Source organism: Apteryx mantelli, chromosome 1, assembly GCF_036417845.1.
Source record: "Apteryx mantelli isolate bAptMan1 chromosome 1, bAptMan1.hap1, whole genome shotgun sequence".
Taxonomy (NCBI): Eukaryota; Metazoa; Chordata; class Aves; order Apterygiformes; family Apterygidae; genus Apteryx; species Apteryx mantelli.
Genome location: NC_089978.1, coordinates 176,910,245 through 176,928,055, shown reverse-complemented (window position 1 = coordinate 176,928,055; position 17,811 = coordinate 176,910,245).

The window sequence follows — 17,811 nt, the reverse complement described above, 5'->3', positions numbered from 1 at the left end:
AACAAGTATTGTACTTCCTCTGAAGTTTGCAGTTTGTTTGCTAAACCCAGTTTTGTAAAAGTTTTATAGACCTAGTGGCTGAATGCAAAGAGACAAACATTTATTCAGACTGTAAATTTATTTACATAGCTTTGAAATGACACTTCTGCTTTCTCCCAAGAAAACATTGCTTGGGATATGCAAAGGAAATCTGGGATCACAACATTTCTGCTAATATTGTACTTTACCATTTCTGCAAATACCAGATACGAGAAAGTTTTATTAATCTGCCTCTAAAGTTGAACTGAAAGCTTCAAAACTAGCAGAGACAGTGGGTTTTGCTTTCACTCCGAGGTGCCCTGAAGTGGATGAAATGGATGAAAGCAGCAGGTTATACAAAATGCTTTCCTGTGCCAGTGTCACCCCACCAAGCAGATTTGCCTTTCAAAGACATGGCCCTGGGTGCATACAGCTGAGGTGAGGCATTCGTTCCTCCACACCAGAGGGAAGGTGACTTAAGCTTATCACAAGATGTGCTCCGTGTGCACTGATGTATGGTATTTCCAAGCAGAGCAAGACGTCTCTAACTAGTTATTTATTTGAAAAGGAGGAAGTAAAGACAAATCAGTGGTTCAACATGAATTGACTGCATATTTTCCTCAAGGTCATAAAAATCTGTGTGTTCTCTATCACAGAGACAGCAAGGTCTTGAGACCCCGTATTAGTGTTACCATCCTCATACACTAGCAGGAAGAAATATAATATGTGTATTTGGACTTCTAGCAAACTTGCTTCTATTACTTGAAAATTACTGACACAAAATTAGGTGCTATGCCCCACAAGATCTATCAGGTCTTCTGATCAGATCTTTGAACTGTCAAATCAAGAAATGAAAGACCGTAATGGTGGCAGAAAAAGTTAACGAAAGAAACAGAGGGGATAAAATTTGGCACACTGGGAAAAAAAAAGGTGAAAATCCAATTACCTTCAATAGATCAAAATTTTACTCTTGGAAGCAATTCAACACAATAAAACTTATACCACCTACTTTAACTATGACTAATCATCACACCTAATCATATGTTTATTTTTTAAATGTTAGTGTATCAGGATAATTTTACTACTATTACTACAAAGTACTCATGACAAATTTAATTTTCTTTTAGCAAAACAAAACTAAAAAAATTCTAATATTTTGTCATTAAAACATGTCTAATGAATTTAACCACAATGGAAATATTTTTGTCACTTTATTCTCTGGGAGATATTAGATTTGTTATACTATATTAACATACAATGTGATAATGAGATCCTAATTCTACAGATCATTGCTGACTAGTATGACTTTTATGCTGTTTGCAGTCTACCCCTAACAGGTAATTGCCTGATATCACATTGAGTTCTGTCAGTACAGATTTCTCTCTTGATCCCTGTGATTATAAAGACAAAAGCTGGTGGATCCCACAGTGGTGGTTGAACCCAGGGAGGTAAATTCACAGCACTAGTTTTCAGTCATTTTTTGAAAGGGTCATGCTGCACACCAATAAATCACAAGGTGAGAACTGTAATAGTGATCAATTTCAAATGAGTCGGCTTCATTACATAGAGATTTCTCTTTATTCCATGCTGAAAAAATGTGGCAGCCAAGAAAGTAGGCTTCACCGATGTGAAGATGAACCAAGAAGGAAGTTGCTTGGTCTGGAAAAGATGTATTGCCTTATGGCTCTTTGGGAAAAAGATTGCTGTGAAGCTCTGTGGGAAAGGGTTAATAATGGGAAAGCTTTTTGAAGAAAAAAGTTGGTGCTCCTTCTCTTTTGTCTTGGAGGCCAGTAAAGCCCCAAAATTATGAAGCACAGTCAGAGCAATCTCACCTCCAGTCTTCAGGTTGTGAAACAATATAACCAGTAGTGTATTAGAGGAAAAGGAAAAGTATGTGGACATTATTATTATTGAGTATTATTTATTGAGTATTATTTATTATTGAGTATTGATTATTGAGTAACAAAAATAACAGCAGCCATCAAAATAGATGGCCAAACAAAGAGACAAAGTACTTCAGCTGTATGGCTTCAACTCTATAGCAGTTTCTTAACTCTTTTAAACCTTTATTTTTTCCCTCTGTGCAAAGAATACAGTTCCTGCCCTGCAACTGATAATTCTTAAAACAGATTAATTACTTTATGGACCCAAGGCAAAATCAGATAATGAAAAGCATATGCTGTTTGCTGAGCATGTTACATCTTCACATTTTAAATGATCCACACACACAGAGTCATTTTATTCTGTCACTGCAGGTCAAAACATATAGTGAAGACTCCCTTGTATGACATGTTATTCTGAAATCGATAATTCTAAAATAATTGAACTCATTTTGTAGAGGCATACCAGGAAAAAAAGAAAAGATAATTCATTACTGGCTACTATTTATCAATCGTTTTGCTATTTAAAACGTTTCATTAAAACTATTGAATGCAAATATATAACATCAGATTCAAATGCACCACAAATGGAACAAGGTGTGCATAAGGTGCAGGCTGCAATGTGTTTCTGTAGATCATTTGGTGAATAGTGGTGAATAACTGATATATAACAGAAAGCAGGATTGTTTTTTATTATTTGCCCTGCTCTCTCCTACTGGCTCACTCAGGGACTGGTTCTGCTGGATGCAGTCCAAGGCAAGAGGTCCACACGATGCAGGGCAGAGCAGCGCCTGAGCGAGCATCGCTCCCAGTGGTTCTCGTTTCCCCGTAAGGTTAGCAGGTTTGCAGTATCTTTCAGGGAGGAGTTTGCCGAGAGATGCTGGGAGGGCTGCTAGCCTACCCTCTCCCCCTCTTCAAACTGCGACTCCCTGTGCCCGGCACCATCTGGTTCGCTCAACAGAAGTTGTGTAGGCCCTCCACATCACCACAAACGTGCCTCCCTTCCACTCCATATGAACTGCTACTTTACTTTCTTACATAAGGCTCTAGTGTACAGAGTCCAACCACAAATAATCACAATTAGCTTATGTGGGTGTCAAAAACCTGCCGTTCCTAGAATTCAGACTCAGTAGTCTACCAGGATTGTGTTTTCAAAAGGACTTCTGGAATGAAACCTAACATTTAAGAAATGCTTACCATTATATAAAATATTTCCTCTTGTACATATATTGTCATTGTTAGAATACTGCTAGAGCTCCAGCAAACAAAATCCCTTCAATTATGTTTTTCGCCAGGAATTTTTCCATACTATATAAGCAATTGTGGTATTTATCAATCAGATGATGTAAACAGGTTCTTGGTAAAGACTTCCCTTGGAAAACATCCATTTACTCATGAGACCCATGAGAAAGTAAGATCTATATATACGAAATTCATTTTGTTTGAGGAAAACACCAGTTAGAAAAAAACAAAACAAACAAAACCCTGCCTAAATGCACAAGTGTTCTTTTTAAAATTTCCTGATCACCTTTATTCATCATAAATCTACAAGATGAAAGTATCAGACCTCATAAACAAGCTAGCTAGCCATTTTAAAATCATTGTTTATTTTTGTAACTTTATATTATTTTGCTAGAATTGCCAGCTCCCTGATTAGAAAGTGTCCTCTAGCAGAGCACTCTGTCTCTTGAAGTGTTATAAACATACTTCTTCCTTAGTATGTATTTTGCATATAACAAATATTATCAAGTCATGATCATTTGAACTAAGCTACAAAGATTTATGATTCTGTGATATAACTCATCATCTGTCAGGATGAAGGATAAGACATAATACTACCGAGCTGAATGAATTTCTTTTTGAATAAGGAAATTGTTATATATAACTCTTAGAATAATCTTGGCACAGTAGACACCATTTAAAAAAAAATCTTCAGTCATAAAACCTCCTCGCCTGTGCCCCCCCCTTGGATATTATACCTGAATTCTCCAGTGTGATGTAGTGGATTTTAAAAAACAATTAAAAATATATACTTCAGGATTTTTAGGTGCTACAATTGTAAAAGCTATTACTATTTTTATGTGGAGTATCACTACATATTTTATGATGCTCATTATTTTCAGTAATGCTAAATGAACTGAATTTATGCACATAAATTAGTACTTCTAAATTTTCATTTTTATTACATGTATACATCACACAGTTGTATAGATTAATGAAAGATTTCCTTTTTATGTTCAAGAGAGAGGAAGAAATGAAGGCTGGTAAAAATGAATATCAATAAGAAATTGTAGAAAATCGATAGAGGAAATTAAAGGATAAAAAGAAAGGTCTATAGCTGGCAGTAAGGAAAATAAGACTACTTTGAGGTCTGTTTAAAATAAAAGGATTCCTATCACTGCGATTTCATGAATTCATTGTCAGTGAAAAGAAAAATCATTTAAGGCCCAAATCTTCAATAACCACTTCAACTCAGCGCTAAAGGAAAAAACAAAATGACAAAAACATTGCCTGTTTCCCATTTCAAAACTTATTAGTAAACAGGTTAGTAGATAGGTAAAAAGCTGTTGGGCTCAGAGGGTAGGGGAATGTGGAAGCCCACATGGAGGCCAGTACCGAGTGGAGTATCACAGGGGCCCAGCTTGGGACCTGGCATGTTTAATATCTTTCCTAACGAGCTGGAGGAGGAGGTGGAGCGCATTCTCTTAAGTTTGTAGGTGACACCAAACTGGGGATACAAATTGGTGTGCTTGAAGGCAGGGCTGCCGTTCAGATGGACCTAGTCCGGCTGGAGGAGTGGACCAGCAGGATTCTGATGAAATTCAGCACGGACAAATGCAGAGTCCTGCTGCTGGGAAGGAAGAACCTGATACCACACCATATGATCCACCTGCAAATCTGAACGCAGAACGCCCTGGTCTGGGCAAAAACGCCCATTCTACTATCCAGAGTGACTTCAAGCAACAAGAAAATCTCAATCTTTTTGTAATTTACATTAAACTGTGAAAACCAGCAGCAGGATAGACTCTGCAACATGAAGAATTTCGCTCTGCAGAGAGATCAGCTGGTGCCCGCCTTTCCCTGGGTTGATCTGCATGCTGCAGCCCTCCCTCTGCAGTCCCATCGCTGACTTCACCTGCTCTCCCCAGGGCTCAGCTGCCTGTGCACCAGGAAGCCAAGGGCCAGCTCAGGTATGGCACAGCTCTGTAACCTGCACACATGCTGCTGAGAAAGCACAGATAGAAGGTCTGTGAAGAGAGGAAAAGGGAAAAGTCCCACCCAAGTGTAGGATTATTGAGGCAGGATTACTAGTAGCTCAAAGATGCAAGAGAAAAAACACCAGCATGGAAAGGTTTAAAATCCTAAAGGTGGGGGGAAAAAGGCCAAAAAAATAAAAAAATAAAAGCAAGGAGGCTAGTCATTCTGGTCTGGTTAGTTGGGGACTAGCTGTGAAGCACTGGGTCAGGTTGTCTCCGTCCTCAGTGTCGATGGAGCTGGTGGCAGATGGCAACTCACAGCATGGAGGATCCATCATAGGGACCTGCAGTGGCCAACGCTTCCTCCTGACTGGGGCCGGCCTCCCAGCAAAGGCTCACCAGAGGGGGTGAGGACACCAACACCTAGCCCAACACCTTGTTAAATACCAACTCTCTCTTTTACATTTTTGCTTTACATTTTAAAGTTGTGTATATCCTGACCACAGAGTGTCTTTGCACCTGGCTAAAGACACCTGAGCAAACCAACCCAAAGAGGAGCCAGAACAACGCTGCTGAACCCGAATAACCCCTCGGGCTGGCAGCAAGCGCTTCCACGTCTCACAGATGCCCTGATATTTGCCTGGACTCTGCTTACTAGTCTGTTAGCAAGTCATGTTCTCCCCCTGGTGACAGGTAGAGGTCCTGAGCTGAACAGGACCTCTGTTTGGATTAGGAAGTATAAATATATACATAAGCCCTTACGGTAGAAGGCTCTTTCATCTAACAAGGAAATGGCAAGGTATGGCCAAAGCTGTAACTGGACAACTTACAATTAAAAATAAGGGAAACATTGGAACACTTCACAAAAGTTTCCCATGGATCCTCTATGCCAGAACTGATTTCAGACTATGATTGGTTGGTTTTAAGAAAGAAGAGCCCAACTTCAAGTAACGATCAATTCAGGGAAGTCTTACAGGCTTTCTTAAACAGGTCTATCGGTTTTGATCTTAATGTTCCTTCCTTCCTTTTTTTTTTTTAACCTTTATTAATCTATGAATTGCTGTCTCCTGATGAAATTCAGCTCCATGCCTCCACCCAGTGGCCTTTCCTTAGCAAAGAATAAAAAGAGCCTCTGAAAAGTGCTTGCACGGGTGCAGTAAGAGTGGAAGCATGGCTGCAGCAACTTATTTCTTTCCATATTTTCCGTGGAGTGGCTCAGCTGAAAAGTAGATATGTGCTTGATCTTACCCTCTGATGGATGCTAAGTTACCACAAATGTGAGATCTGCTTAAAAATTATCTTTATAATATATTTGCTGTTGCTGTAGAAACAGTCATTGGGAAACATCCAAATCCAGTTGGCACCAGGGAGAAATTAAATTTCAGTTTTCTTTTTTATCTAAAAGTTGAAATTAGTTTCAAGGTTTTAGATGAATATAAAACAGATTATAACACTATTTTTTGGTAAGAAACAACCTTTTGATTTGCAATGCATATTTTCCACACTCATACTAAGATTTGGCTCCTGAATATTAGAAACACAATGAAGTACCAAAGAGCAAAACAATAGCATAATCAGTCTGTCCACCACTTTAGCAGGTGAAAAAATATAAAGACAACCTCAGAAAAATCTTTTGACTATATTTTGTAGAGTTCAGTACATATCACCTCCCAGCTTTGGCAAAATTGTGGTTTGACTTTTCTTTAAACAATATTTTATATTAAAATCTTTTTTTGAAAACTAAGATTTTGATTCATACAAATGTTAATGCTTTTTAAAGTGACTAAGTGAATTGCTGCTGCTGCTGGAAAATGTTGAAGATTGACATTTTTACACAAAGAGTTGTAGACTTAAAAAAAAAGAAAGAAAAATATTTTCTACTAATTTTTTTGCCAGTTAAGGTTATTTAGCTACCTGCAGTGGCAACCCTCTTTTAAATGGAAAGAAATGTCCGGGTTATACATACTAAAACACATGTGATAAAAGAAGTTCTACAAATGTGAACTTCTTAGTTAAATTATAAACTGTCATTTTTTTAAAACAATAGATTCAAGACTAAAGCTGTAGCTAGAGAACATAGCAGAGGCAGAAAGCAACTATAAAATCCTTAAAGCATTGCCATGCATTTTGACTACTGATGCTGGTGAGCAAACAGGGACCTATCTTGGGAGAGATATTTATCTTAATGATATGAAATCAAATTTTTAAGAGGTATACACATTTAGCTTGTGCTCTAGAGCTCTTAAGCAACAAATAAAATCTATTGGTTTTCCAACAAAAGCCATTAGGTTAGTCAGAGCTTGAGTTATTTAATTTAATGTGAAAGAACTTGCTCTGCCCTTACTACCAAGCAGTAATATTTTAGAAGATTTACATATATGCATTGATTTAGTAAAGCAGTGTTTCATGAACCTGTATTCTGAAAATTATTTACATCAGGAAACACACATAGTTGCCAAGAGTTCTCCCATTATTCAGTTATCTAAACTGTAAAGCTACAGTTTAGATTATAGGTAACTTAAGCTATGCATACATTTTAAATGATTATTTCAAAGGTGTTTGTTGATGCATTTGTCTGCTCCCCTGAATAAGAACTACATACCTGATGCAGAAGTGGTGTATTCCATACACTTACCTCTTGCAGATGACTCTGCACTAATTAATCTGGCATATTAATGCACATTTTAAAATTGCCAAAGAACTCTTCAGACTGCCTCTCTGAAAAAGTCCATAAAATGTTAAACTTGAGTTTTCATTTATGAAGTACTGCTATATTCTTTACCTAGGGATCTTCTCAGATAACTTTAGGTTTTTAGCTAACATTCATGGGTAATTGTAGAAAATTATGTAGCATGGAAGTAATAGCTTGCTAAAAGAACTGAAAGAAGGATGGATTCATAGCCAAACGTGGAAACATTTAACTTACCGGCCTATATTTGACACCAGACAAGAAAACTAGCTTACAAAAAACCAACGACAACAACGACAACAACAACAACAACAACAACAACAACAACAACAACAACAACAACACCCCACACTTTCAAAAATACATCAAGATTTGTTTTGGTAAGTGCACAAATGCTGCAGTTTTATACACACTCTCCCCCCCACACACACACCCACATATATAAAAATTGAATTCCTTTTGATAAGTAGTTTTTTCCACAAAACAGATTTTAGCCTTTTCTACTGGATCAAGTGTGTTTGCAGTTGTTCTGGGATGAGGGAGGAGACATTTTCATTCAAATAGAAGGTGACATGGATTATCTTTATTATTTTCATACTGTTCTGATCCTCCAAGCACTTAAGTGTGTGCTTCACCATACTTCATTTGACTTTAATGAGAATACTCATGGTAGCACAAATAAGGCTGTATGTAAATGTTTTCAGGACTGAAGTCTTACTTCCCAGGATTCCCTTTTGCTTTGAATCTTCAAGCAAAAAAGCAAGCAAGCAAGCAATCAACCAACCAACCACCCAAACACACAACAACAATAGCAAACCAGATGCTATAATAGAAATTTTTAGCAGAAGATGCACGAGGGGCAGGAGATACTGAGGCATACAATTTGTCAGACCTTCAAATGAAAACCTGGAATTTAAATTGCATTTTTTCATAATCCAGGTTGCATTGAACCTGAAAAACTAGCTAGATGGAAATTTAGACACTGCAGATATGCCTGAAAATGAGTATATTCCCTGCAGCAGAAATCTTCACAATTAATAATTATCAACAAAGTCCATGGACTGTTCAGCAAGAGGTAATACAGGTTTGAGGCAACAGTATCAGCAAATGTAAGCTCAGATCTAGGACTCATTGGGAAAATGAACTAGACTTTGGCACAAAGATATATTTTATACAGTGGTTACTCTCTAGAAATGAATTGATCAAGTGACATGAGTCGGTAAAAGCTTAAGAAGTCACCAAACCCAACCATAAATTAAGTGGACAGACAGGAATAGCAAAGTAGTGTTTGTATTCAGCTCTCCAAGAAATCCATGCAAACAACCATAAAAATACTGGATTTGGACTCCTAGAACCTGAAATCCTCCCTAGGAATATTAGCAGATAAGCTACAGTCCAGTCTGTAGTACAAGTTTGACACATCTCTCTTTCCTACCTGGCCTTTGTCAATATTCCAACCAAACCTTGCTTATTTTCCTCAAAGTTCTATTTTATAATATTGTTTCATAAAAAACATAGAACATTTTGAAACGCAATATTTTGAAACTTTATTGGCTGCATATTGAAAAAACAGAGCTGAAGAATCCCTAGCTCTAATTTCTCCCAAATTTAGAGGTTCAAAATCTGAACATAGGTCAAAGTTTAACATTGATTGCAATGGATGTTTGGGCAAACTTGAAGATTCAGATACTAGAAAAAGAAAACGAAATATAAAAAAAATTCCACTCTTTCCTTTTCTGCTGCCCTCTTCCTAACTACCATTTATTTTATCTTCTGTAGCTACCAATTTTTTAATTGTTATTTGGTGGAATGTGACAAAATCAAATAATATACATAAGTGTGTGTGTGTGTGTGTATATATATATATATAATTATGTATATATGTATATATACATATGGGGCATCATCTAATAATTCTGAGTCTGAGATTTGAATGCCATAATATTGTTGAGCTGTTTCCACAATTGCTATGAATGAGGAAAAGCCAACACTCAGTTGCTGGGATTTTGATAACTTGCAAGAATAAAATTGCCTTAGAGTTGAAACCTCAGCGTAGGGAGTTTCAACTCCTGAGGAAAATATTTGCAGAAATAGTAAAAGTGAATGAAAACCAGGGGTTTTGTGTAGACCAGCCCTCTCTACATGTGTTTGTGGTAATGACCTTTCATTTGACAGTTCCACAGCAGGGTCGTCCATGTCTGGCTGCTTCTTTCAAAGGGATCAATAAAAACATTTTGGTTGACTTGAAGCGATGCCCTATGAAAATGTTGTATATAGGGAGGGAAACGTGTATTATTTTGGGACTGCCTGGCTGATATTTCAAAGGGAGTGAAAAAAACTCTTAATACCTCAGGCACGAATAGGCAGTTTAGGGGAACACTTCCGTCCCAATCCAAAAAGAGGAACAAAATCTCTTCCTTCACACTGGTCAGAGAAGTGGAAAATGCACTTCTGATCTCCCGCCACTTTTATTGTCCTTAGCTCGTATGTCTAATAGCAAAAGTAATCCATGAAAAATCTCTTCTTTCACATTCAATAGCCCTGTTGCTACCTGCAAAGAACTATTTACTATTTATTAAATAAATAAAAGGCAATGAAATTAAAAGACAGTGAAAAGCTTTTCAGTCTCTAATTAATTTGCAACTGTTACTGATGCAAAACGCTGTAGTCTTCAGCACAGAATTCGATTTTTGTGGAGCAGGAATAATATCACAAATGTATTAGAGAGTGATTCATAGACTGCAAACCTGGAAGTCCTACAACAATCATTTACTCTGACACTTTGTATAGCACAGGCCAAAGACTCTCAGTCATTTTGGTATCAAGTTCATAATTTTTAGGAGACTAAAACTTTTTAAGAAAGATCTAATCCAAATTGACTGATGTTTCTAGCTGTTTCTACAGATATTTACAGCTGCCTATGGTCCAGGGTATCTTAATTTTACCCTTGCTAAAAGATATTCCAAGAAAGTAATAATTTCTGACAGTCTTACCTGCTCATTGCAGTTTCCGGTTAAGCTTACTTCTGATTTTTTTTTGTTTGTTTGTTTTTTGTTTTCAGTGTCAATTTTTTCCTTAAATGGCTATTCTAACTTCACTATAACCATATTTTTGTTTTGTGAATCCAGCTCCAAAACCAAGGAAGGCAATGACCTAGAGGAGTTTACAAACACAGCCCCAGAAACTTCAGAAAGTTAAAACTTAAAAAAAATTAAGGATGCTACTGTGAAAATTGTGCCTATATATAATTTTTGAAAAACACCTCTACCTTTCAGAACCCAGGAAGTTGGTAACAACCTTTTTGTTTTCATCATGTACAGAGTATTAAATGTAGATCTACCTTCAACTCAAACAACCTTAGGATTTCATTAGGTGTGAAGGTTGAAGGGACACGCAATGTTCAGAATTTATTTCAAATTTACAACTTCTGTGAAAAATTCCTCCTGCTTTCTATTTACTACCAATACTTGCCCAGCATTCCCTCAGGAAATGTACTTAATTCTAACAGCTACTGACAACACACTCAAAAATTTGGTGTTTTAGAAAGCTTCCAACATAGTATCCTTGGTAATGCTCGTAATGTCGAGTCTGACTGTGCCTGCTGGACACCACCACAGAACTGCCCGTCTGCTTTTATGGTGCAGTCAGGGTCTTATTCTGTATGGTACAGAGATGCAAAAATGAGGAGGTGGGAGGGAAGAGCTCTCCTTCCTCCTGCTACGCAGCTGAAAATTGGACAACTTTCTGAATTATGGAGTTAAGTAAGATATGCAGAAGGTTGATCTTTCTATGTATGTTGTCACTGTTGTTTCCTCACTGTGCACTCCCAAAGAAAATATTTCTTAAATTCAAAAAGGTTGCTATTTTGGGCATGATTTATTGCTCTTAGTGCAGGGACAATTTATCAGTGTATCTCCACACAACATCTCTGTGCATTAAAGAACAGATTGCCTTCAGAGAACACCACTGTAAAAAGGGATCAAGGAGCAACAGCTCATACACTTTCAGGTCCAGAGAATGAATTACCACAACCTGGTATATATAACTGATTTAAAAATAACACTGACAACAGAAATCTCTACCACCTGGAAAACAAGAAATAGTTTTAAAATAAAAAATGACCATCAGCAGGTGTTGCTGCAAGTTTGGCTCTTCCTGAAAATCTGACCAGTGCTTACAGATACCTATATATGGATATGGATGTATAATTTATTAACTCCTTTCCTTTGCTTTAATCTTGAGCACAGTGCATATGAAATATTGTTTTGTGTTTTCAGATCTCCAGTGCAATTCAACATGTTGACACCTATATGACAATTATTAAAATCATAGTTTGAATAAATTGATATTAGAATGTATATTGGTTTATCAGCCAGTAAATGTATTTTTGATGCATAGCAGAGAATTTTAAAATAAAATGTTGTCAACCTTATTAAATTCAAGTACTACTTTCCCCCTAAGGTACCAGTTTTATTTATATTATATATCATAAAAATTAATAAATACAAAAAATGAAATAAAAAGGAAAAAATAACAGTAGAAATTGTGATACAACATGAATTTATGCTTTTCAAACCTATATTTTTTTAAAAGAACCATTAATGAGAGACAAAAACAGCATAAAAAAAGCTTCTATTGAATTGCCCTTGAAGAATGTAATGTATGTGCTGTACTCAAAATTATATTAAAACATATTTCTCTGAGATGAAAAAAAAGCACATTAATGATTGTAGTAGAATATAAAATACAACATACTACAGCTTTCCATCTGAGAGCAGCAGCCCTATCTGCAGCAGATATTTGCTCCATGATCCTCATCATCTAAGTGCAGAAAATTGCAATTTTCTAGCTATCATTAGAAAATGAGATGCAAACTGAAAAAGGACACTGAAGCCAAAGGAAGTACAATTCTGAATAATAAACCTGGCTTTCATTTATTAACAGATAGGGCTATGTAATATTTGGTGTCTGGGGGCATTTTCTATCCAGTTATGTTGTCTGATGAAGTCTGAAGATCTAACAGTTTCACATAACTTTTGAATACCTGCAGTGCAGGCGCAGACGTGAGTGCTGTACTGACAAACGTCAGGGATGCTGAGCAGATCAATTTCCTGCCGTATGTGTAAAAAAACAGTAAAATTTCTTGAAGCTTCAGCTGTTGTATATATGTGCAAATCAGCTGTAAATCTTACCTGCTATAAATCTGACAAGTCCGGGCCAAATCCGCATGTGCACTGAATGCAGAGCTTTTACCTGCACAGTAAATCTGAAATGCTGACACCTGATGAATTTCCTGCCCATGAGACAGCCATCCGTGGAGTGCATGTTTTTATTCCTCTCTGAAAAATCCTGAACAAGAAAACAGCGGCTCCAGTATAAGGGAGCAAAAGAAAAACAGGTGTAGGTAGCTAGTGCAAATGATAGCAGCCTGGAGACTATTTTAATTACAAAATAAAATGGGTGTATAGAATTCTTGGTGAAGGAACATTTAACAGTGCCAACCTGGCTAGTCTGGTGTGTGTTTCTACATACAAACCCAGAACTGGTCCTTGAAACTAAAAAGAAACAAAAAAATCCATCATAAATATTCAATTTAGGATTCTACTCTGCAAAAAAAGTGTATTTATTCATTTCACTGTATATTTGATCTGACAACTGGAAGGTAAAGGAAGTTAATCATAAATATTAGTAACTGAATGACAAAACTTGAAGGCTTTAATACAGTCCAGCATTATTCTATTACTGTACCCATTTAATCACATGGGTGGCCTTAAGGTACTCCAAGCCTAAGTGCAGCTGGATAGCCTGCTGATCTAAAACAAACTGCATATTACAGTACAGTTTTAATCCTTTTAATGTTAAAGAGGAGGAGAATGATTTCCTGTTTCATATCAGAGTTTGTCTTCAGCTTTTAGATGAGGATGACACGTCAGCAATTATAGGACACATCCATCTGCTGTCGGCACTTAAGTTAAGTCCTGCTATTTTATTATACTACATAAGGAACTAAATCATCATCATCATCATCATCAACCTTGCAGCAAATCATTACTGCTTAACTAAAAAAAAGTCTGAGGTCAAACTGAGAGAGCATAACTAGTATTAATAAAACTAACAGAGAAAACTGCCTGTTCAAAGGAAGCTGAGGAACACAATACACTGTCCTATCGTGGCCAGGCGTGCTTAATACATTCAGGACTGTTTCACTATTCTGTTGTTCAGTAATCATTCTTTATTCTGTGTCTAGATTTCAACAGATCTGCACTGCAAATCATCAGCTTCTAATTAAATATTGTTCCTAAATGCCCCTTGCAAAAGCTTCTTGACAACACAGGATGGGATTCACCTCACCTAGCTCTAGAAGTCTGAATGCTGGAACTAGTCACCATCGGCTCCCTATGGATAGATGTGTGTGTGTAGGAGCAATACGTGTGATTTCTCTTCACATGTGATTATTTGCCCCTTGGTGGTATTGTCATTGACTACAGAAAACCTTATGAACATTAGAATTAGAACGTTACATTTGCATTCTTAAAACAGTTTCTCAAAAAACATTTCAGGGATTCCCTGATTCTTGTTTCTACTTCTACAACTTCTACTTGTTCCTATTTTCATGTCTCAGAACATCTTTCAGTACAGGTCACCAGTGGGGTCATCAGATGTAAACCTGTGACCTCTAAAACACACATCAATAACACTTAACACTCCTGTAGCTCCTTGGCATTTTTTAAAGTAATAAGCACAGAGACAATGACAAAGTACATCAATACCATATGGCAAACTCAAGCCCATACTGCACCATACTCTCATTTTTGAGAGCTCCCAGGGAGTTAATTCTTCAAGACACAGAGACCACATCACAGCCAGCCTCCTGGAAACACCTTTAGATGCTATATTTCTGAACACTTGTGCTATTCATGGGTTCTACAGAGAATCAACACCCACAGTTCCTGAATGCAGATACCTGTGTTTATTTCCCTAATGCTTTTATTTGTTCAGTGCTTCCCAAATTATTAGTGACAGCTACTTGAAAGTGAAATCCTCTGGGTAACTACAGAACCACTGCTCTTATCATCTTTATCATCATCTTTAGCCTTTTGTCTGAAGTCACTTTTGAGTCACCAGATGATTCCCTTTCTGTGCAGTTCTGACTTTACTTTCCAGCTAAAACCACAAGCTGTATGATTTTATGACACAGGTCACGTTTATCACTAAAAATTTTTATCTACTGAACTGTACTCAGGATGAAAAGTTTTAGTCACTATGATCACATTAAATATGAGAACGGGACCTAAACAGAAAGGTTAGGCTTCAACTATTAATCTCCGGAAGTCTCCCAGAATTGATAAAAACAACCATCATGCTAATACAGTATGTAAAAGAACCAGTTATCAGTAGCCTGCTGCTACTTTTGGCTGCTGGTTTCCAGTAATCCAGATGAAAACAAGCTAAATCAGCCCCACAGCCCACATGGGACACCCAGCACCTTTTGGGCTGGGGGGTGTGGGGGGGTGCCACTGCCTAGGGGTGCGGGACACATTGCAGGATGCTGGGGAAGAGCATTTTGGGACTGTGCAAGATTTATGGATGAGGGGAGCTTAGGGAAGGAACCAAAGGCGGAGAAAGGAAGGGATTGAGGTTTGGGGAGGAACAAATGTGAGAAACTAGAGGGATACGGTGATAAAAAGGGGCTGGCCATGTGTAAATGAGGCTGGTCAGTAGGCTTTTCCAGCCATGCCCTGTGCCTAATCAGCATGGTCTGTCTTATCTTGTTTTTAAATTCCTTTTTAAGTATTTTCTTGGGTGAGCAACTCCCTCTCCCATGCACATGTGGAGGTCTGAGTGCCAGCAGCTGGCTGGGATCATGGGCAAGAGGACCCACATGCCTGTGGCTCCACAGCTGGAGCGAGCGAGGGTCTGCGAGGGAGGCTGCGATCGCTAGCGGACATTAAGGCAGTTGTGCCAGCAAGTTGATGAGGTGACCTGGGAGCCAGGGGTGCGCGTGGGTCTCCAAGGGCGAGACCACAGGGGAGTTGCCCACTAGAGGGACCAGGGAGTCCCAGCCGACTGCTGGAGAGACCATAGGGTCTGGGGGGCCAGCTGAGACACATCTGTGTGCATATCCCTAGGGACTGAGACACCTGGAAGAGCGGGGATGCAGGACCAGCTACTGGATGGACTCAAAGTCCAAGGCCAGCTGCTGGAGGGGTTCATCCACAGTGTGTGTGGGGGGGGGGGGGGGGGAGGGGGGCAGTTTGTATCAGCCACCGGAGTGGGGCCTGGGGATCTTGGGGGCTTGTACATCCAGGAGCCAGCAACGGGGGAGACTGGAGATCCAGGGAGAGCTACTGGGTTGACTGAGTGTCTGAGTCGAACTGCTGGAGGGACCCACACTGTACATCTGTGTCCTACTAATGGACCTTCCCCCAATCAGCCAGAGGGGAATAGGATGAGATCAATTGGCACCGTTTGCATTTGTGAGTGCTGTGTATGTCTGTCTGTGCTGATCTGTGTGGCTGTGTGGCCAGCCATGTATGTATATATTGGGTATACATGTGTTTGTGTGGTGCCTCCTGGGAAAACATGCTCAGCCTCACTCCTGGTTGGACCTGGGGCCATGGAGCTGCAGCAGCCTTGCCCCATCAGGCCACCAGCCTGGATTTGGGCCTCTGTCCCTTGACGGGTTTACCTCCAAAACCCAAGAGCCGGTTACAAGATTACAATCAGTCTTTGAACTATGTTCTTTATCTAATTCTTAGTGCATGCATAATTTTTCAGACTATAAAGATAGAAAATCTGAAGTCTACATTGTCCCATATTTCGAAAGCCTATCTTTATATACCTTAATAAAGGAAAGTTTGTCTTTTGTTTTTCCTATTAATAGCAAGAAGAAAAAAAACACCCTACTTCAGAGATGCGTACAAAGTGAGAAAGTCATAGTACTTTCAAAATCAGCTTAATGAGATGATTCATTTAAGTTACTATTATGATTTCCCAAGCAGCTACTTCTAAAAGGAGCAAATGAAGCTTTACATTCTGTTCCTCAGAACCCAAGAGAAAATACACGTATTGTACATGATGGTTTCTTTGCTCTTTTTCTCTGCTTCACAGCTTCACCAGGTGGTAATGAAAGGAGAAGAGATGTCTAAAGTTGCTTGCATTCAATGAATACCCACATTTAAAGAATAAAGTTTCAAACAGAGAGAGAACTTGATAGTGTGACCAGAAAAGAGTTGTGATGGGACTTGCACTCCTCTTTTTCACATTTCAAGGTCCTCACTACACATGCACAGCAAAATTTAACAGAAAACAGTTTAAGTAGTGGCCATTTCTTGATACTTAGGTGGACCACACTTAAATTTTCAAATAGAAATAGCTCGTGCCTACTATGAGGCTTTAAGTATCCTATTGAACTAACTTCTTATATGTCCCAGGTAAAAGGGACACAACTGAAAGCAGCAGCTTTTACAGGCATCCTCTGTAAGGTCATATATTTGCCATTGGACTATTTTTCTAATGATCACCAGGTCAAAAACAAAACAAAACACCTTTATCTTCTTCTCTCAAAACATTCCTTCCCTCCCCTCTCCTTTCAATCCTTTCCTCCATAAAGAGATGAGTAGGTCAGCTGTTACAGTGCTACTCTGTAAAAGTTTCAAGTCCCTACTCTGCCTTTATGACCGTGGGTCACTGTTATTACCGCTTTATCTCTATCTTCCAGTGCTACCAAATTTAAGGAGTTTGACAGTACAGTACTGCAGGTTAAAGTAGCAGCTGAGGCACTGAACTGCACTTAACTTCTGATTATTACTGTCCTGGGCTGCCACTTCATGGTAATCAGGACAGTACAGTGTGTGGGAATATGTAATTTTAACTTTTTTTTTTCCCTCTCCTTTTCAGGACTGCTATATCAAGAACTAGCTTCTGATGGAAAAAACAGTCTCACATACAGGCCTGTGAGGAGCAGGGCTTAATAATAGCCCTTCTCTCTCCCAGAGAAATAAAGCTATGGTAGCGAGGAAGTGAT